The 23,015-nt window shown below is 34.8% G+C and overlaps 1 long non-coding RNA gene across 3 annotated transcripts; it reads left to right on the forward strand.

The window, feature by feature from the left end:
* The first annotated feature begins 13,282 nt into the window (after positions 1-13,282).
* On the forward strand, positions 13,283-17,872 carry LOC130465198 (uncharacterized). 3 transcript variants are annotated; one of them, XR_008925480.1, is made up of 6 exons: positions 13,283-13,524; positions 14,743-15,308; positions 15,451-15,514; positions 16,491-16,562; positions 17,025-17,162; positions 17,818-17,872. It is a non-coding gene; the product is annotated as an uncharacterized lncRNA (long non-coding RNA). The 3 variants fall into 3 exon arrangements; XR_008925479.1 differs by having other exon boundaries at positions 14,743-14,839; positions 15,085-15,514; XR_008925478.1 differs by having other exon boundaries at positions 14,743-15,514.
* Positions 17,873-23,015: the final 5,143 nt, after the last annotated feature.

A 23,015-nucleotide genomic window follows, 5' to 3' on the forward strand; every position in this document is an offset into this window, starting at 1 on the left:
AAGTGTTTGCACTATCGTTTGGAATTTTCAATGGTTCCAACCCAAATGAAATACACAAATTCTTGTTTACAAGGGTTGTACAATAAATATTGTACACCAGAGTAAAAGTTAACTCAAAATGATTAAAAGTTAAGCTTATATAGTAAAGTTATCCATTTTTTAGTGATAAATTTTTTCATTTTAATAAACTTATTTCTTCAAAATCATTAATAATGTATAAAATTACTCATTTACCTATTTAAAATGTTTATCTATCAACGTGTTTTTTTTATGATATTAAAAGTTAATCCAAACTATGTTAAAGTTACAAAAAAAATGGGTAAAAGTTATTTTGGTGTACAATAAATTTATTGTGCACCTAGTGCGCGCAAGACCTTTTGAATGAAATATACTAAAATACTGATAATATATACATAGTACTACTCAATGTATTCATGTAGGGTCTTTTTTGTTTTTTCTTCAATTAAACTTTTTTCAAAATAGGGGTTTCAAAAAAAATTATATGGATAATCTGTCATATCAAGAACGGTTATGTCTTTTTTAACAATTTATGTTTTACAACCAAAAAGAAATTTAAAAGGAATGCACTACATGAAATTTCATTTATTTCTTTTTCGATCTCTTTTAAGGTACTTTTTTTTATTTGCAACATTGTTTTGTGAAACACAACTTAAGGAGGGCTATAAAGAAGTTTAAAGGACAATTTAATTAAATTAAACCTAAATCACACAACTACTTCTTATTTTGTGTTTAACTTTTAAATGATTAATTTATCCTTTTTTAAACCTCTTTCAATTGTGTGTCATGTATCTATTTTACAATTTAAAAAAGAAACGAAGAAAATACAAGATAATAGTTATTCACATTCTCATTTGTCTCCCGTTGCCTTTGTTAGGTATAAAATTCAATTATCACATCATTCCATCATCATATATATCACTACAATCATAACTCGTTTTGTTATCTGCTTCCACTACCTACATACCAATTTATATAAGTGTATAAACCCACTTTTGAGCATATTGACATAAAATTAAGATTTAAACAACAATATCTATGTACTCGGGAATTTTATACACGATGTATAATATCAATATAAATTTATATGAAATCTGAACTACAATGGTATAAAATTATCATCAAAATATAGCTTATAGATACTCTAGTTCGTAATTAAAATCATGATGGACATGTGATAACTCCATTCGATTTCTTATTTATTAAAACAAATAAGGGTACATATACAAAAGTACTTTCATCCCTGAAAAGCACTTGTATCAAGCATAAAATTATTCATCCACCCTTCACTTTGATAGTCATACTCACTCAATACTCGTCTCATTTACCTCATTACCTGATCACTTAACACTTTAAGGACAATTTAATTAAATTAAACCTAAATCACCCCAACTACTTCTTATTCTGCTTAACTTTAAATGATTAATTTATCATTTTTTAACCTCTTTTAATTGTATGTCATGTATCTATTTTACAATTTAAAAAAGAACAAAGAAAGTACAAGATAAAGAGTTATTTCCATTCTCATTTTCCTCCCATTGCCTTTGTTAGGTATACAATTCAATTATCACATCATTCCTTCATCATATCTACCACTATAATCATAATCCGTTTTGGTTATTTTCTCCACTATCTACATACCAATTTATATAAGTGTATAAACCCACTTCCGAGCATATTGACATAAAATTAATATTGAAACAAATATATCTATATACTCGGGAATTTATGCACCGTGTACAATATAAATATAAGTTTATATGAAATTGAACTACAATTGTATAAAATTATCATCAAAATATAGCTTATAGATACTCTCGTAATTAAAATCGATGATGGACAGTGTTGTAACTCCATTTGATTTCTTATTTATAAAAAAAAGGAAAATTGTTAATATTATTCCAATCTTTGGGCCGATTTTCATTTATTAAGTCCATCTATGACATATTTTTTTAATAATCACACCTTTACAACCATACTATTTTATTGGACCTAACATGTCATAAACCTTTTGTAGACGTAATATATCCTTACGTGTCAGTACTCTTTCTCTCTCTTCTCTAAAACCCTAAAAAGAAAAGTAAGTAAATTAAAATAAATAAATTAGAAAAAGTTGAATTTTTATCAGTAGGTCAGTTAGGCACAATAAAAGTAGTTGGTATAAATGTGAGATTATTGAAAATATGTCATAGGTGGGCTTAATAAAGAAAATCGGTCAAAGGTGGATTAATATTAACAAATTTTGCTAACAAATAAGGGTACATATACAAAATTATTTCATCCCTAAAAAGCACTTGTATCAAACATAAAAATATTCATCCACCCTTCACTTTGATAGTCACTTAATACTTGTTTCATCTACCTCATTTCCTGATCACTTAACACCTCCCCCCACCATTATTCTCAGTTAGAGATAGCTTTGAGGCGAGGCAGAGTCTCCAACCCGTACCCGCCTAAAATTCTCATCTCCATCCCCAACACTAATGTTAGGGACGATACCCACCCCCTTTCAATTCCCACTCCATCAACCCTCCGTGTATTAACACCCACCTAAAATCTACCTCTAGACTCAAAACTTTTTTTTGGTAAAAGAGTTATGAATTTTAAAACTCAATTATAGAGTCTTTGGCAATTAAATTGTCTATTAGAGTAATTAAGTAAATAAACAAAATATTATAATATGTAGGTTAGTAGTAAGAAAAAAATCTTGATATATTTATTACTCACGTCCGTATTTAAGTAGGAGATACACTTATCATTTTCGGTCGTATTTAAATAGGAGATACACTTGCCATTTTAGTAAATTTTCAACCCCAGCATCTAATTAAATAATATATCTATTTACCTTATGACCAACTACGACATCAAACAATTAATTTTATACACCCTCCACCCCACACCCATCAAAATTTAATGATCCCCTTTTATTTTACTTGATTAAAATATTACCCTAACCCTACTTGCTTTATTATTTTATTTAATTCAACTATTCTTCTTTAATATCCGTGTCAGGTCAAGTGTATCTCCTATTTAAATGCGGAAGGAGTATCAATTAGATGAAGGATAAGCGAGGGAGACAAATCCAATTTAAAAATTCATCCTCCCTTGTCACCCACGGAAAATATATTCTTGATCACATCACCCACAGTGGCGGAGGGGAGGGGGAAAAATATATTTCATTGCCAGATTTTATAAGTCCATTGTTATCATGAAATACAATCAGCTAAATATGACCCATAATTTATCTATAATTAATTTATATTTAATATACAAATATGTTAGATAGAATTATGTTAGGCGTGATATTAGATGAAAGTTGTAATAGAATTGTGTTAATTAATAAAGTTAACATGTATACACCTTCTTAACAAATGTCATGTGGTTGGGAGATTTTGTTGTCAAATATATAATGTAACTACGTGCATAATTACATAAATTTGATACTAATATCGTTGACTATCAAACATAAATATATATCTTTTATATTCATTAATTATAGTTACCATTATTATACTTGGGATCAAATTATTATAATTAACCCTCTTTATACGGAGTAATAAAGATGAATTTAAAAAATATAATATTTAAATTAAAAGAGAGGCAAATCATGGAGTGACATTTGTCATCACCACATTGATTTCCTCTATTTTAGTATATTATATAGATTTATGAAAAGATATTCTGAAATTACTTTTCAATAGCTTTTGACCGAATTTGGTTTAGTTTGGTGGGAGTTGAGCATTTTGTTTTAGAAATTATAGGAAAAGTCTTTATGATCATCATTGATCGAATCAAGTATTAATTGACTTCGATGGTCCCAACTTAGATATGCCATATTCTTATGGAGCTAGATCGTGAAATTACAACACACAATCATTGATGATCATTTTTGGTTTCAAGTAATCATTAACATGATCTATCCTAGATCTTTATGATTTCTTACCGAGTGGATTTTATACTTCTGAATCTTTGAAACTAGCCAAACAGATTCAAACTTATATCACTTTGAGTAAATAAACCTATATTCACTCATAATCTATGTGAAATAATAAAGTCATAAAATCTTTCTTTAGCTTTGAACTCTATTGTCTAGGCGTTCTAAACCAAATAGTTCATATCTTTTGTTACTTTCAACAAGTAAGACTAGCTTGTCTTGAATTGATCTAGAAATCAACCAACTTTCAAAAGTCCATCAAAATAGAGCTTTTGAATGTTAACTTGTTGATATGGTTTAAGCAACAATGCTAAAGGTTAGTGGAAACTCAAATCAAGAGATTGATTTGAACCTAGAAAGTTTATTGTTAAAGATTGTTTGTTTTAATCAAGCATATTGACTCAACCTGTAAATGACCATTTCATCCATATAAACAAACAAACATTGTTTTTGTTTTTTCTTGAATGTGAGTCTTTCTGTGTTTGAAAACAGAAATGCTGATTATGGAACGAAATAGCCATTAAGTTCCAGCCTTTGAAAGGACTTAAAACAAACTAGATGACCCTACAACTAATGTAGCATTGCCATGCTTCATTTCCCACTTTTAGGTCATTAGTGTATCCTAGCTTCCATTGTTTGAGTTAATTACCGAAGTAAGAACCTCAAGCGGTATATGATACCAAGGAAGTTTGATTGCTAGGTTACTTTTCTTTAAACATAAATTTATAGGTAGAAACGGAATTGCAAATTCCTTTCCTTTGTTCCTTGTTTTCCTATTTCTTGTACCCTTTCTAATAGCCTTAAGATTGAATTTTCCAGTGTTGACTTTTATACTTTGTTAGACATGTCTAATGTCACTCAAACAAAGTTTTTTACCATTTTATTTATGTTGAATATTTGCTTCAACTAGATGATCTTACCAGAAGCTTCTAAAGTTCTCTAAGCTAGCATCGATCTATTCGAATGTCTAGGGGCTAGACTCATTCGAGAATTAAATGGACAATGATATTAGGTTGTTAACCATAGGTAAAGTTGAGCGTTTAAACTCAATGCTTTATGATCTCAAAACTACAGTGTATTTGAATTCACAAGCACCAATCGGTTTGCCATTCGACTTTGATACTCGAAAACAACCATAAAAGTCGCTAAAAGAAACGTACATTTTAAATTGCTCATTTTCCTCTCATTTCCGTGAATCGTTCTTGGATTCACTACCAACCGAGGAAATTTATTGTTACCTTTCTAAAAGGATTTACTGCAGTGCAAGATATTTAATTATAAAACAATATTAAAACATACATTGAAGCATGCAAAGTCTAAACATTTATCATGAGTAATAACTTGCAATTTAAACAAGCCATTGGCATTTTATTCGAATTATTGTTCCGGCAGGTGTGAAAAAAATGATTCCAAGATCCTTAAATCATTGAAGAATTAAGCACATTATGTATTTTGACTCAATTCTAAAATATTTTAGGTAAGCAAAAGCCTTTTCCTAATAGTCTATAAACTACTCTTGGTTGATAGGTACGTCTAAGAACTTATAGGTAAACCTATCGAATTTGCCACGACATAAAAGGACTCCTTACTTATATCGTTGAGTTTCACCAAAACTAACATGTACTCACAATTATTTGTGTACCTCACCCCTTTAGAATCAATAAGTAACACCTCGCTATGGCAGAAAACTATTACTAAATATTGATGTAAAGGTTATCCAAGTAAGTGTTATTTTGGCATGGCACCTTTTAACTCAATTTTTAAGTTTGGAACTTAAGGCTCTTACTATGTTGGTTAGATTTTAAGTGAACTAAAATCCTTAATCATGCAACATAATCAAGCCATAATCTCATGCATAATTAAGACATATTTAAAGCAATAAATAACTTAAACATGCATAAGATATAAATGTGATCTAGTATGGCCCGACTTCATCTGAAGCTTCAACTTCAAAGTCCGTCTTGAAAATGGATTGGAAACTCCGTCTTGAATTTCACCATGGGAGGCACCATTTTCTTCAAATAGGATAAGCTATAATTAAACTAATTACAACTATTTGATGGTACGCCAGACTATATTAAAAGTAATAAAATTTGGTACTTTAGACCAATATTACATTCAAATTAATGGTACGCAGATCATATTTTCTATCCTATTTGGGCCATACTAGTCACTTTTCAATAACCTGCAAAACAGTACATATACAATAATACCATTCACCCATTCATTATCATGAATGGCCCACATAGCTGGTTAGTAAAAACACATGTTATGCATCACATAAATATTTGCAGCACTTAATCAAGGGCACCAATAATCTACCAATTATTCAGTCCTTATTAATTCTAATCAAGTTGTTTTACCTTAAAGGATTGTAGACCTAATCAAGAGTTTATGACTAAAGGCTCCCACTTAAACCAATACTTTATATGCTTTACTAATTTTAAACATAAAAATGTATTTCTAGTCTAACCGGAAACATACAAGTTTAATTAAAATTTAAAGCTCATATAAAATTATAATCGAACCCATTTAATTTATTTTCAGTTGAATTAAACAATTAAATTTAAATTAATTCAAGGTTTTAATTTTAGTAAAATAATTAGTATAAATTAAAATTTATAATAATTATAATAATCAAAATTAAATTCCGAGAAAACAATTTAAATTATTAATTTTAAAGTTAATAAAAATTATTTCCGAACTGAAAATCTAAAATTAAAATCAAAACGTATCAATCGTAGCAAGACGAGGCACTTGGGCTTGCGCCCAAGCCCCATCGAGCCACGAGGCTTGCTGCGCCCCGCTCGTTCGATCGTTGCACAAGGCACACACAGCCACACGCACATGCAGCCATCGCTGGCCACGCTGCGCGCAGCCCCTGTGCTGTGTCGCGTCTGCTGCTGCTTTGCTTGGGCGAGCCAGGCGCGCTGTGGCGCAACACCATCGCTGCTCACACGCGTCTCGCTCGTCACTTGTGCTTAACCTCGTCGCCCTCGCCCATCGCATAGCACACACGGCCAGCACCAATGCCTCGAGCGCGCGCCATGCTATGTTGCTCGCTGCATTCGTACTGCACGGGCGACGAGCTCTCTTGCTCGTCGTCGCGTGCCCGCACTATACAACACCCCTTAAGGGTAACACGTAGCGTCCTTTGCTTTGTGCGTGCAACATTTATGAGCAATTTTCATAAAAATTTAAAATTTTTAATTTAAAATTAACGACAAATTAATAAATCATATTAATTTCATAATTTTAGGGCGAAAAAATCGAAAATTTATTAATCAATTAATTTCCGATTAACATGGATTCAAATCTAGGTCATAAAAGTTTAAAATTTATCATAAATTAACAATTTTTATGGTGGTTTTAATCATGGATACCTAATTAAATCGTCAATTAATTATGATAATCAAATCAAATTCTAAATTATTCGAATTTCAACAAATTATGCATAATTACAAATTAGGTTGTATAATTAACAAGTCTAGGCATTCATAACTGTTAGGTCAATAAAAACTCAAGATTTATCAACAAGAATCGTAAATATTCAATTTAACATCTTAAAATTACAAACTTTTGCGTTCGAAAAACTAAAATCTCCGAAAAGTCATAGTTAGGCTTCGAATTTGGGAATTCTGGGTTCGGCCGAAAAGAAGTATTTTTGTCAAAAATTTGTAATACCTTTTACATGCGGAATTGACACAAAAATCACTCGATTTGGTTGAGTAACGAAGAACCTGCCGAAAAACTTGCGTACATATAATTAAATAAACTCAATTTGCAATTAATTAACAATTACGAAAACTAATCACCCCTTTTTAATTCTTTGCAAATTTGTAAAATTTAACCATGTTAAGCAATTAATAGATCATGTAATTAATAAGAGGCTCTTGATATCATGCGGAAAAACCTTAATGCTAGGAATCATATTAATTGCACATAATCATATAATTAGTCTAGGATGCATACACTTTGTAGCGTGCCCTCCCTAGCTGCGCCCGAACCGAACAAGAACAAGTCTTTAGGACTCCAAGTGTCGTCCCTCCGTAGAAAGTCCACATCACGTCCGGATCCGCTTTAAGATTGACCAACTAGAATCGCCCTTAAGGTACTTAGAATTTTCGGCTAATAGGGCAACAATATGACTGAAATTTTGCTCTCAAAATGTCACTCTGAATACTTGAAAAACTCGTCCATAAATTGTGAACCTAGGCACATATATATAGGGCTATGGAAAAGGATTTAGAATCCTATTAGGATACTAATTAGTTTAATCAGAATTTCATTAAAACTCTTTTAAACAAATTCTATCTATTAGGATTAGGAATTAATCATAGTACGAATTCCATTAGCTTTAGGATTCGTATCGAACACAAACATTGCATGACCACGAGTGTACCGCACATCCCGCGTAAGCCTTGCGGCACACACAAGCAGGCGCAGCTCGCAGCCCACGAGCGTCAGCCCACACGCGCGCGCGCCTTGGCCTTGCTGGGCCTGGCCTTGCGCTGGGCCTGGTGTGGTCTTGGCTGCGTTGTGTTGGGCGGTTGGCTTGCTGGATGCGGGCCTGGCTTCCTGCTGGGCCTTCGTCTAGCAAGTCCCGTCCGATGCTAATTCGTACCATGCGCTTCCGATTAATTTCCCGATTCCGGAATTCATTTCCGATACGAACAATATTTAACATTTCCGATTCCGGAATTAATTTCCGTTTCGAACAAATATTTAATATTTCCGTTTCCGGATTTATTTTCCGATTCCGATAATATTTCCGATTCTGACAATATTTCCGTTTCCTGCAATATTTCCGATTCCGGCAATATTTCCATTTCCAATAATATTTTCCGATACGTACCATGTTTCCGTTTCCGGCAACATCTACGACTTGGATAATATTTATATTTTCGATACGATCCATATTTCCGTTTCCGGCAATATCATCGTTTCCGGAGTATTCATTGTTTGCCTTTGACGATCTTTGCTCCCACTGAAACCAAGATCCGTCGATTCCGAATATCCATAGATGGAGTATTTAATGCTATTAAATACTTGATCCGTTTACGTACTATTTGTGTGACCCTACGGGTTCAGTCAAGAGTAAGCTGTGGATTAATATCATTAATTCCACTTGAACTGAAGCGGCCTCTAACTAGGCATTCAGCTCCTTGATCTCACTGAATTATTAACTTGTTAATTAATACTGAACCGCATTTATTAGACTTAACATTAAATGCATACTTGGACCAAGGGCATTATTTCCTTCAAAATAGTCAAAAGGCAGAATAAAGATTACTCCGGAAATGATATATTGGCGGGAACGGAAATATGGTTCATGACATAAATATAAATATTATCCAAGTCGTAGATGTTGCCGGAAACGGAAACATGGCTCGTATCGAAAAATATTATCGGAAATAGAAATATTGTCGAAATTGGAAATATTGCCGGAAACGGAAATATTACCGGAATTGGAAAATATTATCAGAAATAGAATATTGCCAGAATCGGAAATATTGTCGGAAACGGAAATATTACCGGAATCGGAAATATTGTCGGAAAAGGAAATTATTTCCGGAATCGGAAATATTAACGGAAACGTAAATATTTGTTCGAAACGGAAATGAATTCCGGAATCGGAAAACGAATCGGAAGCTCGACGAGCGACAAGCCGGCAAGCAAGCCGACCCATCGCTCGACGAGCAAAGGAAGCACCATGAGGCCCCGCCAAGCTACAAGCAAGGCAACAACCCCATGGGCCGCGCCAAGCTGCAAGCAAGGCATCATCTCATGGGCCGCGCCAAGCTTGCGGCAAGGCAGCAGTACATGGGCTGCGCCCAGCTCGCATGCATCAGCTGCGAGGCATGGGTCGCAGCGCCGTGGGCCGTGGCAGCTCGTGCAACCCACATGGGCCCTTGTGGCTGCGTGGGGTTGTTCGTCTTGGGCTCCAAGAAATATCTGATTAGTTAAATTCCTAGTTTTACTAGAATTCAAATAATTAAGAGTTTAATTATAGTTACAATTCTAATTGAATAAGAATTTCAATCCCATTAGGTTTGGTAATTCTATTCCTAGTAAAACTCAAATTCCTTATTTCCTACACTATAAATATAGGGCTAGGGCCTCGTAATTATATACATCAATTGAATTGAAACTTCATATTCTTTATTTCCCATTGTGTTCAAGGGAGAACATAATACAAGCCTGCCCGAATACATAAAACCATAAGTAAGATCCTAGTTGGTTGATCCTAAGGCGGATCCGAACGTGCTGTGGACTTTCTATGGAGGAGCAACATTTGGGGCTCTAAAGACTTGTTCTTGTTCGATTCGGGAGCAGCTAGGGAAGGCACGCATCAAATTGTATGTCACCTAAATTATGGCAATTGACTATGTGGCAATTAATTTGGATTCTGGCTTTATGGTTTTTCCGCATGAATTATATTTTTGTATTATTCATAACCTAATAGTGGTATCACGAGCCTCTAATTAATTCCTTAATCAATTATAGTTAACATGGATTAAATTTTATAAATTTGCAATGAAAAAGAGGTGATTAATTTCGTGTATGTAATTAATTGCAAATTCGTGCGATTATTAGATTATATGTTCGCAGGATTTTTCAGCAGTTTTGTCAATAATGGTCGAAATCTTATGTTTTTATAGTGAATTCGCATGTAAACGACGTTTTAAAATTTTGACAAAAATCACAGATTTGACGCCGACCCAGAATTCCCAAATTCGAAACCTAACTATGACTTTTTCGAAGGTTTTATTTTTTCGAATGCAAAATTTGTAATTTTTATGATGTTAAATTTGTTAGGTTATGAAAAATATAAAACATTTATTTCATGCGGAAAAACCATAAAGCCAGGAATCCAAATTAATTGCCACATAGTCAATTAGCATAATTTAGGATACATACATGTGACGCGTGCCTTCCTTAGCTGCTCCCGAACCGAACAAGAACAAGTTTAGGACTCCAAGTGTCGTCCCTCCGTAGATAGTCCACAAAACGTTTGGATCCGCCTTAGATTCAATTGACTAGAATATAATCTAAGGTATTATGTTATTCGAACTTAATTATTTGGCAAATTATTAAGCTTAGTTTAATCTTAAAACTATATGAATACATATGAATATGTTATATGAATTGTGATTATTCATCACCTATTTATAGGGAGGAATTATCGGACTTAGATATCCACTAGGATTCAATTTACTAATTCAATTAGAATTCTACTTAAATTAATCCTTTGTATTTTAGTGTTTAATTAAACGACTAACACTAGTGGATTTAGGAAAACAATCTAACCGGACAAATCCTAAGCGTCTAAGGATTCGAGGCATGCACGAACACAACACACACACGCACAAGCAGCCCACGAAGGACGCCGTGCGCGCGAGGCCCAGCAGCGTTGGCACGCGGCCCACGCGAGGGCGCTCCCAGCCTGCTGCCTTGCCTTGCGCTTGGTTGGGCCTGCCTTGCTCGGCGCGGGCTGCTGCTTTGTTGCTCGCTGCTGCGCGGGCTTCGCTAGGCGCGGGCCTGGCTTCGTGCTGGGCCCTTGCGTCTAGCAAGCTCGTCTGATGCTTATTTCGTACGTCGTGCTTCCGATTCGTTTTTCGATTCCGGAATTCATTTCCGATTCCAACAATATTTAATATTTCAGATTCCGCAATTAATTTCCGTTTTGTACAAATATTTAGTATTTCCGTTTCCGGAATTTATTTCCGCTTCCAATAATATTTCCGATTCCGGTAATATTTCCGTTTCCGGCAATATTTCCGATTCCGGTAATATTTCCATTTCTGATAATATTTACCGATACGTACCATGTTTCCGTTTCCGGCAACACCTACGACTTGGATAATATTTTATATTTCCGATACGATCCACATTTCCGTTTCCGGCAATATCATCGTTTCCGGAGTATTCATAATTTTCCTTTTGACGATTTCAGCTCCCACTGGAAACGAGATCCGTCGATTCCGAATATCCATAAATGGAGTATTTAATTCACTTAAATACTTGATCCGTTCACGTACTATTTGTGTGACGCTACGGGTTCAGTTAAGAGTAAGCTGTGGATTAATATTATTAACTCCACTTGAACTGAAGCGGCCTCTAGCTAGGCATACAGTTCACTTGATCTCACTGACTTATTAACTTGCATAATTAATTAATACTGAACCACATTTATTAGACTTAGCATTGAATGCATACTTGGACCAAGGGCATTATTTCCTTTAGTCTCCCACTTGTCCCTAGGGACAAGTGTGCATTGCCTAATTCCTTTGTCGCTTGATGCTTGCTCGTGAACATAAGGTAAGAGTTGTCATCGAGGTATTTCTCGGTTTCAGAGTTCAACTGCTCAACTAAACAGATAATCATAGCTTATGATTCATCTGAGCACGACCATGCATTTTACAGTTTCTAGCTCTCCGAGTGGCCTTGTACAACTTTCAACATCTCATCCCGATTTATGGGAGGACAATCCCAATCTTGGGATCTTGAGATTAGGCTTCGTTTGATAGGTGATTACTCGAGCATTGCCGTTATAGCCTCCTTTTACGGTGCGACGGTTTACAATGTCAAAGTAACCAGTTCTCGAACATGTAATCTCAAATCACTTATTGAGGATTATTGTCTAATAATTTTAATGAAATTTACTTATGACATATTTTCATCTCTTACATTAAAGTTTCATAGGTCTGCCTGATACTAGTCTTCTCAAAGTAAGTATCTATGCAAATGATTGTGACATTGCCATGTCCACATAGTTTAAGAAACAGAACTATTAGTCATCTTGCATTCTAGTCGTCTAGCGTTTTCTATGCGTCCACCTTTATAGAAAACTTCCGACCAAGGACCATTTACAACTTTTCACATTCAAGTTCACTTGATAGACATTTCTTAGTCACAGGACTGGTCCTGACAGTCTATCTTGAATATATCATAAATTTGAAGGGACTCATCATTTAATAAACCACAAATTAAATGGAAAATGAATTCTTTTCATTTATATGAATGGAACCAATAACGTTTTACAAAGTATTAAAATCTAAAACTTTAAAACATTAAATAAGGACATCAAAGACATTCTCCAACATGCTTGATTCCCATAGCTGCAGTGTGCGAGTTGTGCTTCACTTGCGGCAGAGGTTTAGTTAATGGATCTGAGATGTCACTACTACAATTACTCACTTGTGCCACGAATTATGCCACGGGAATCCAAAATTCGTGGAATTTTTTTTGCTTTCCACGGGAAAAATAGATTTCATTGCGTATTAAGAATGAGAACACAAATGTATGCCACGGGTGAAAATTTTCCGTGGCACAATATTTGGCAAAAAGCGGGATTCTTCATTTTGGAACCCGCGTCTCCAAAATTTCACTTACAACTGTCATGAAAAATCCCCAAATTCAAAACCCTATCTTCCTCATCTCTACTTCAACTTCCCCGTGTTCCTTCACACCCTCGGCCCCCTGTTTCATCTTTCGACTCTTCTTCTTCACCGGCGCCATCAACTCCCGTTGGTTATCAAGCGGCCATCGTCCTAAGATTAATCAAACTGGTAAATTTGTATCAATGCCTCTCATAATCTTCAAAATAAAAATATAACGTATTGATTTATTTATTTATGAATGGTAGTATATTTTGATCCCTGGATTTTTTAAGTTTTATTTTCTCCTAATTCATACTTCCTCCGTCTTTTAATACTCGCAACGTTTGTTAGTTTCACGCATGCCAATGCACAACTTTGATCATTTATATCTCAAATTCTCTTTATGCAAAAAATTATAAAAAGTTGATATTTTGAAAGTACACATTGAGACGAATCTAACAGGATCCCACATGACTATGTTTTATCTTATATAAAAAACACTAAGAATAGTCAAAGTAGATTATATGAATAGTGGCAAAAGTCCAAACGTTGCGAGTATTAAAAGACGTAGGAAGTATTAATTAATTTTTTCTATAAGATTTTTTTTGAAGAAATCGGAATAGGAAGAAATCAAGTGGAAACTTGCAAAATTGGCGTATTCCGGATAAGAAATCATATCCTTAATTTGATTTTGGTTGTATACAAATGTGTTTAATCTTTGTTAAATTATGATGCTTTAGGTTTCTTATTGTTTCGATTAAACAATTAGTTATTGTAATCTATAATGGCTTATATGGTACAATAATATTTGTACTACTATTTCGTTTGATTAGCTTGAATAATATAGGAATAACCAAGATAATTGTGGTTGTGTTATAATCAGCTTTATATTACAACTAGATTTAATTTTCTTGGGAGTAAGAATAACGTTCCAGACTTGCATTTTTAGTGTTCTGAGTTGAGAGTAGTTCAATTTTCTTTGATTATGGTTATCTTTTCTAGGTTGTTTAGCTTGATTATATAAAAAATTAATTGAGTACTTATATCATTCATTCTGGTTTTGAGAAGTCGATTTTGCTAGTTTATACGAACCAAATTTTTTAGCACAATGTATCTAAATAAGCCTTATAGACATTACTGATCTCAAATTTAGTTCTACTATAATAAGATGATATAATTTGTTGGAATTTAAAGGTTCATTTAAGCTCTGGTTCAAATCAACTATTGAATTTTTTGTTTGATGTTTCAACTTTTTTAATTTATTTAGGTTAGCTTTTAATTTGTTGAAAAATTAATTGCATATAAACCTTTCCAATTTCACAACATCAGCTACTAAATGTTGTAAATGACGACTTTTTTCCCCACTTCAGAAATTGGTGTTTGAGAATCTTTATTTTCACTCCTCAGGCTGCTAGATACGATGACCTTAATTACTTGAAAGGGTTATAATCTCCTGGAGTACCTGCTGATATCATATTTCACAAGGTTTTTCAAGGCCGAGCAGGTTTGAACGCTTTATCTAATTTTTTCTTCTTTTTCATACTCGAAATATTAATCATATATGTGATGTTTTCAAATGGGTAGTCATCCTTGTTTTTTTGCCAGAATTATTGAAATTCACATAATTATATTGCTTGGTTGTTCTATTGCCTATTGGCCTTTTGATCTTGGTTTACTATTACGTCAACCAAAGAAGTTGTAACATTGGGTTGCTTGAAATTAAATGTGGTTTCTGGTCATATTATGAAGGAGCTGAAGAACCTCGAGAATAAATTCGAGAAAGGTATTAGCTGAATTCTGTCCAAAAAGGTAAGGATTTACGAAAGGGATGTTATAAAATTTGGTTTGTTGGCTCTCCTACGTACTGAATGCCATCTAGCAAGAGTGCGGGATGGAAATAACCGAATCCCCTACACAAAAACAACCTGCTAGTTGTGCACATCAGTTTTAGTTGCTTCGGTCTACTATTTAAGGTACACATTCTGATTTTGTATTAGTCTTTCTATTTAATTTCAATGACTGTTTTATGACTTACTTTATGAAGGCTAGAATCACCTCCAAGGTCTTATATTCTCTGTAAGGCTTAGTTGCTTACGATGTCTTAACATATTTCAGATAGCTTGGTGGTGAGAATGGTATTTCGTCCTTTTGAAGAAAGCTCATATACAATATTTGCGAGGTATGCTTCAGGTCAAGATATTTCAAATCTTCATCTCTTTTCTTCATTTTTCTTATGGTGTCGGTCTCTATAATTTGTTTCATAGAACTTCCACTGGATCAAATAGCGAACATGCCAACATTCTAAAAAAAAAATAGAAGTGATTGCTAATTATAAGTACAATCATCTTTCTCGGGACGTTTCCCAGATGCTACCTCTGGATTTGGGAAAATATTTACATCCTTAGTCAAAATTCTAATTTTGACCAGTCTGAACTCTGAAATGTTGATAGGCTTAACAAGGTCTTCAGTGGGTGTAGGTGGACTGATTAGCAATTATCAAATTTTCTCAACAATTTGCCTTTTTTTTTTTAACATGAGGAATAAGTTGTGCCTTTTCCCAACGAACACTCATTTATCATACGTAAATTTGCTTCACGCGCAGCTCATTTGGAAATTTATTAACAAACAATAACACCAAAGTCTTTTTCTCTGCTTTTCTTTATCAATCCCCTCTCTCTCTCTCTTTACTTTCTCCTTTTTTTAAGGGCAATTACAGTTTACAAATGACTTTCAGGGGTAAATTTAGTCACAAATGAAGATGATATTTTACAGTAAGGTCAGTATCAGGCATGAGTTGAATAGGTTGGTGGAGTAATCTGATATTGAATTAGACATTTGGAACCTCTCTGAATTTTTTTTGAGCAATTAGTAGTACTCTTAATTCATACTGTTCTTTATTACAAACTGTTGTGGTTTTTCTAGGCTAGACTTGTTATTGTTTCCTTGGTCCCTCTATCTGTCCTTCCACCCTTGTTGCGATTGGAATAAAAAGGGTTGGGTATGAGCTCTGAGAGGATACCCTTACCTTGTTTATGTTAGCCTTTTGAACCTTTCTTCTTCTTCTCATTCACGGAAAAATGTGAAGGTTTCGTTGCATTATGACTCAAATTATCCAGCTCAAATATTTTATTACAATCCTGCCTTTTATTCTGCAGAAGATTCTAAAGATAGAAGGAAGGATCTAGGGCGCCGCCTCATCGAAGGCTTAAAGCTTGTATTGCTGATTGGTATGTCCTATTTAGTTGCTTTATTGATTTACCGTCTTTTATTTTCCACTTTATATGGAATATTTTGATTATCAATAACTCATTTAATTTGGTGCATGAATAAAACCTTGTAAGTACCTGAATATAAATGGTGCAACAGCTTCAGGTGCTATTTGAACTATGAAGTCCATATCTATCATTTTTACTCGATTACTATTGTTTTTCATATTTAGATACGTGTTTAAGAGATATGCAATAGGAGTGTTCTGTCTTGGATTTGCTTACCTGGTATCATAATGTGCAGTCAAGAAAACAACAGGGCATGTAGAGATGTCATGATTTTTTTTGGTGAGATATCATGTAGAGATATCATGATACATAGCCATATAAATTTTATAGTCTTATGATTGTCTTCTATGTTCATTTTGTTTACATTTGTATTAATTGTTATTTTGTTTACATTTGTATTAATTGTTATTGCAGGTTTTATTTTTGTGTCTTTTGGACCAAGTTATTCATATTCTCTATTGAGATTGTTGTATGGACAAAAGTGGAGTGATGGAGAAGCTTCAACTGCTCTCAGATACTACTGCTTGTACATTACATTTCTGACACTGAATGGTTAGTGATATATTCTATGTTTCTACAATGTAAATTTGTCTATACCCTCGCTGGAAGTTAGTATATGTTGTTGTGTGATGTTGATGTTGATGGTGCTTTTGTCCCCTTCCTCTTTATCTCTTTTCTTTCTTTGCATGTTGATGATGCCCTGATGTGCTCTGTCAAGATAGAATAGCAGAATTCTGATCGGTGTAAGAAGTAGCCAAAAGATGTTGCACTCCCTGGGACTACACCTGAACCTCCCTTATTTGTGGACCTGATTTTTTGTCTTTGATGCAAGCCCAGATTTTTTGTTTGGAGTTTAAACACCAGAACATGAATTGTTGTCTGTGATGCAAGCCCTGTATTGTTGTTTCTAATGCAAGCCCTGATTTGTTGTGTGTCATTTAGAGTACACCTGATTTGTGCCCAGATGTAGGCAGCATTTATTTGAAATTCTTGGTGTACACTTGATTTTTAGCAGCCATTTTATTTGAAATTCTCAGTGTTTTAGAATTTTGATTCTCCCTCTACCAGTAGGCACACAACAAAATGTCCTGATTCCTCCCGAACATCTAATTAACATTATCTGCATCTCTGATTGAGAGTTATTTTAATTTTATTCGTCATTTTTGATTGGTATAACAATGTTTATGGTTTTTGCTTGTCTTTGTAGGTAAAGTGAAGTATGGATGCTAAAGGAAAATAGCCAAATGATATGGAGAAGAAAATATTGTGGTTGTCTTTGATATTATGGATTATGGAAGTTGGCTATTGTATTTTAGATTTTAAAGATACAAAGTAACATTGACTTATTTTCTTTTTGTTAAAAGATTGGTGTTTTGTTTTATGTGTATACTTTTGTGTAAAACAATTTTGATATGAATGAAAGTTTTTGCTTGAGAATATTATTTTTAGTTTCCAATTTTGTTGATTTATGGCAACATGTACGTATTATAAATGATTAACGAATTGTTTTTGCCACGTTCAATTGTTACTAGCCACGTGTATTTAAACGTGTCTAACTGAGTTTCTAGCCACAAATGTTGTACTCTTGCCACAGTTTTTTTCGTGGCTATGGGATATTACTTCCCACAGAATATTACTCCTCGCCACGAGCTTTTACTTTTTGCCACAACTTTTTCCATGGAAAAATACTATAATTTTCCACGGGATTTCCCGTGGCCAAAAAAATTATTTTTTCCACAACCACGTTTTTCCCGTGGCAAATTTCTTGCCACGGCCACTTGTGCCACGGGATTACCAGGCTGGAATTTCCGTGGCTACATAGCATAGCCACGGTAATTTTCTACTTGTGCCACAATGATTACCGTGGCACAAGTGATGATTTGTAGTAGTGCATGTTGTCGTCAGTTCCAATCTTGCTTATCTCGATTTCTTTTCTTTCAACGAACTCTCGTAGAAGGTGAAATCTACGAAGTACATACTTGACTCTCTGGTGGTGTCTAGGCTCCTTTGCCTGTGAAATAGCTCCGTTATTGTCACAATATAGAGCTATTGGTCCTTAGCCAAATAGCTTCCTTTGCTGATTCATGCGCAGCAAAGGACTACACCAAGTTCTTCTATGAACTTCCTTAGCCAAATAGCTTCCTTTGCTGCTTCATGTGCAGCAATGTACTCCGTTTCAGTTGTAGAATCCGCAATGGTGCTTTGTTTAGCACTTTTCCAGCTTACTGCACCTCCGTTGAGGCAGAAGACAAACCCAGACTGTGATATAAAATCATCCTTGTCGGTTTGGAAACTTGCGTTCGTATAGCCTTTAACAATTAATTCATCATCTCCACTATAGACCAGGAAACCATCTTTGTGCCTTTTCAGGTACTTTAGAATATTCTTGGTAGCAGTCCAATGTGCCTCTCCTAGGTCTGACTGGTATATGCTCGTAGCGCTGAGTGCGTACGCAACATCCGGACGTGTACATATCATAGCATACATTATTGAACCAATCAATGATGCATATGGAATCTCACTCATTCGTCTAAGCTCATCCAGTGTTTTTGGGCACTGAGTCTTGCTTAGAGTCATTCCATAAGACATAGGTAGGTAGCCTTGCTTGGAGTCTTCCATATTGAACCTTTCAAGCACCTTATTGATATAAGTGCTTTGACTAAGTCCAATCATCTTTTTAGATCTATCTCTGTAAATCTTGATGTCCAGTATGTATTGTGCTTCTCCTAGATTCTTCACCGAAAAACATTTCCCAAGCCAAATCTTGACAGAGTTCAACATAGGAATGTCATTTCCGATAAGTAATATGTCGTCGACATATAATACTAGAAAAGAAATTTTGCTCCCACTGACCTTCTTGTATACACAAGATTCGTCTGCGTTCTTGACGAAGCCAAAGTCACTGACTGCTTCATCAAAACGTATATTCCAGCTCCTTGATGCTTGCTTTAATCCGTAAATGGATATCTTAAGCTTACATACCTTTTTAGCATTCCTTGTATCCTCAAAACCCTCAGGAAGTGTCATAAACACAGTTTTCTGTTAAAACACCGTTTAATAAAGCGGTTTTGACATCCATCTGCCATATTTTGTAATCGTAATATGCAGCGATTGCTAACATTATCCGAATAGACTTTAGCATTGCAACTGGTGAAAAGGTTTCATTGTAATCCACACCGTGGACTTGCCTGCAACCTTTCGCTACCAATATAGCTTTGAGAACTTCTAGTTTCCCATCCTTGTCCTTTTTCAGTTTGAAAACCCATTTGCTTGCTATGGCTTGGTAGCCATCTGGAAAATCGACCAAATCCCAAACTTGGTTTTCAGACATGGAGTCTAATTCAGATTGCGTGGCTTCTTGCCATTGCTTGGAGCTAGGGCTCGTCATAGCTTGTTTGTAAGTCGCAGGTTCATCACTTTCAAGTAATAGAACTTCATGGCTCTCGTTCGTCAAAATACCTAAGTACCTTTCCGGTTGAGACCTATATCTCTGCGATCTACGTGGGGTTACATTTCTAGATGGTCCTTGATTCTCACCAGATACTTCTAAAGATGTCTGAGTTTCAACCTGAATGTCATCTTAAGCATTCTCTAGAGTTTGTTGTTCGACTCGAATTTCTTCGAGGTCTACTTTTCTCCCACTTGTCATTTTGGGAATGTGATCTCTTTCCAAAAAGATACCATCTCGAGCAACAAACACCTTGTTCTCAGATGTATTGTAGAAGTAATACCCCTTTGTTTCCTTTGGATAGCCCACAAGGATACATTTGTCAGATTTTGGTTGAAGTTTGTCTGAAATTAATCGTTTGACGTATACTTCACAACCCCAAATCTTAAGAAAAGACACATTTGGAGGCTTTCCAAACCATAACTCATATGGAGTCTTTTCGACAGCTTTAGACGGAGCTCTATTTATTGTGAGTGTACTTATGTTTAGTGCATGTCCCCAAAATTCTATTGGAAGTTAGGCCTGACCCTTTATTGATCTAACCATGTCTAGCAAGGTTCTGTTCCTCCGTTCTGACAAACATTTCCATTCAGGTGTTCCAGGAGGAGTCAATTCTGATAGAATTCCACATTCTTTCAGATGGTCATCAAATTCATAGCTCAGATATTCACCGCCTCTATAGACCGTAGTGCCTTAATCTTCTTGCCTAACTGATTCTCTACTTCATTATGAAATTCCTTGAATTTGTCAAAGGATTCAGACTTATGCTTCATTAGGTAGACATAACCATATCTACTGAAGTCATCAGTGAAAGTGATAAAGTATCTGAAACCACCTCTAGCATTTGTACTCATTGGTCCACATACATCTGTATGGGTTAAACCCAATAGTTCAGTTGCTCTTTCTCCAACTTTAGAGAAAGGTTGCTTTGTCATTTTGCCAAGTAAACATGATTCGCACTTACCATAATCCTCTAAGTCAAATGGTTCTAGAATTCCTTCCTTTTGAAGCCTTTCTATGCGCTTCATGTTAATATGCCTAATCGACAATGCCACAGATAGGTGAGATCTGAATCATTATTTTTGGCCTTTTTGGTATTTATGTTATAAACTTGTTTGTCGTGATCTAATAAATAAGTCCATTGAATAATCTAGCAGATCCATAAAACATCTCTTTAGAATAAAACAAGAAATTATTGTCTTTTATTAAAAAGGAAAATCCCTTAGCATCTAAGCAAGAAACATAAATGATGTTTTTAGTAAGACTTGGAACATGGAAACACTCTTCCAGTTCCAAAACTAACCCAGAGGACAACGACAAATAATAAGTTCCTACAGCTAATACAGCAATCCGTGCTCCATTTCCCACTCGTAGGCCGACTCCACCCTTGCTTAACCTTCTACTTCTTCTTATTCCCAGCGAATTGGAACATAAGTGTGAGCCACAACCTGTATCTAATACCCAAGAAGTTGAATTAGCAAGTATATACAGTCTATAACGAAAATACCTGAAGATGGAACGACTGTTCCGTTCTTCTGATCTTCCTTAAGGCTCATTTATTTATACTAATTATTTTACTAAAATTAAAACCTTGATAAAATTTAAATTAAATAATTTAATCAACTGAAAATAAATTAAAGGATTTAAATAATAATTTATATGAGGCTTAAGGAAGATCAGAAGAACGGAATTGTCTTTCCATCTTCAGGTATTTTCGTTATAGACTGTAAACTTGCAAATTCAACTTCTTGGGTATTAGATACAGGTTGAAGCTCACACTTATGTTCCAATTCACAGGGACTAAGAAGAAGTAGAAGGTTAAGCAAGGGTGAAGTCGACCTACGAGTGGGAAATGGAGCAAGGAATGCTGCATTAGCTGTAGGAACTTATTATTTGTCGTTGTCCTCTGGGTTAGTTTTGGAACTGGAAGAGTGTTTCCATGTTCCAAGTCTTACTAAAAACATCATTTATGTTTCTTGCTTAGATGCTAAGGGATTTAGCTTTTTAATAAAAGACAATAGTTGCTCGTTTTATTTAAAGAGATGTTTTATGGATCTGCTAGATTAGTCAATGGATTTATGTGCTAGATCACGACAAACAAGTTTATAACATAAATACCAAAAAGGCCAAAAAGAATGATTCAGATCTCACCTATCTGTGGCATTGTCGATTAGGACATATTAATATGAAGCGCATAGAAAGACTTCAAAAGGAAGGAATTCTAGAACCATTTGACTTAGAGGATTATGGTAAATGCGAATCATGCTTACTTGGCAAAATGACAAAGCAAACTTTCTCTAAAGTTGGAGAAAGAGCAACTAATCTATTGGGTTTAATCCATACAGATGTATGTGGACCAATGAGTTCAAATGCTAAAGGTGGTTTCAGCTACTTTATCACTTTCACTGATGACTTTAGTAGATATGGTTATGTCTACCTAATGAAGCATAAGTATGAATCCTTTGACAAATTCAAGGAATTTCAAAGTGAAGTAGATAATCAATTAGGCAAGAAAATTAAAGCACTGCGGTCTGATAGAGCCGGTGAATATCGATCTGAGCTATGAATTTGATGACCATCTGAAAGAATGTGGAATCTTGTTAGAATTGACTCCTCCCGTAACACCTCAATGGAACGGTGTGTCAGAACGGAGGAATAAGACCTTGATAGACATGGTTCGATCAATGATGGGTCAGGCAAAACTTCCAATAGAAATTTGGGGACATGCACTAAAAAGAGCTGCACTCACACTAAATAGAGCTCCGTCTAAAGCTGTCGTAAAGACTCCATATGATTTATGGTTTGGAAAGCATCCAAATGTGTCTTTTATTAAGATTTGGGGTTGTGAAGTATACGTCAAACGATTAATTTCAGACAAACTTCAACCAAAATCTAACAAATGTATCCTTGTGGGCTACCCAAAGGAAACAAAGAGGTGTACTTCTACAATACATCTG

Source organism: Spinacia oleracea, unplaced genomic scaffold (assembly GCF_020520425.1).
Source record: "Spinacia oleracea cultivar Varoflay unplaced genomic scaffold, BTI_SOV_V1 SOVchr0_096, whole genome shotgun sequence".
NCBI lineage: Eukaryota > Viridiplantae > Streptophyta > Magnoliopsida > Caryophyllales > Amaranthaceae > Spinacia > Spinacia oleracea.